Genomic DNA, 515 nt, shown 5'->3' on the forward strand with positions numbered 1-515 from the left:
GTTCCAAGCTCCACCACCCACCTTTTGCCTCAGCGACTTCCTTCACAACCATAATGGCTCCCAGCACAACTCCCAGTTCCCACCAGCCTGGCTCCAGGACCAGAACCAGAACCACCATTAAGTGGAAAGACAGACAATTATTTTGTTTGGATTTATTTATCATTATTATAATTTGTAGGTTTTCTTATTTTTCATATCAAAATTATAGAAATGAAAATAAACCAAATGTCTCTTAAATGTTATTATATTTCCTTTGCATCTGTAGTGGCCGTTTGTCCACAAAAGCAACGAAAAATTTCTAATCAAACTTTAAATCATAAAAAACTCAAAAGGCCACTTTTGCACCGTGGGTTGTGGTGTACACGGATGGGAGAAAGCATGAAGTCCAAACGACTTTCAATTTTCAACAAAAAACGTGATTTATTTAATCGGATAACAAGCAAACACAGAACAAAGAAAAATTCCTGTGCCTCTCCCGCTCCGGTAAAAAACCATTTGCCCACCCAGGTGCATGC

At 38.8% G+C, this 515-nt stretch overlaps 1 protein-coding gene across 1 annotated transcript in view; it reads right to left on the reverse strand.

Moving 5' to 3' along the window:
- Positions 1 to 515, reverse strand: part of lcp1 (lymphocyte cytosolic protein 1 (L-plastin)) — a 26190-nt gene that overhangs the window by 16420 nt on the left and 9255 nt on the right. The window lies entirely within an intron of this gene.

The sequence above is a fragment of the Seriola lalandi genome, unplaced genomic scaffold (assembly GCF_002814215.2).
Source record: "Seriola lalandi dorsalis isolate HSWRI2012SDOR001 ecotype SW California unplaced genomic scaffold, Sedor1 jcf7180002054482, whole genome shotgun sequence".
Lineage (NCBI taxonomy): Eukaryota > Metazoa > Chordata > Actinopteri > Carangiformes > Carangidae > Seriola > Seriola lalandi.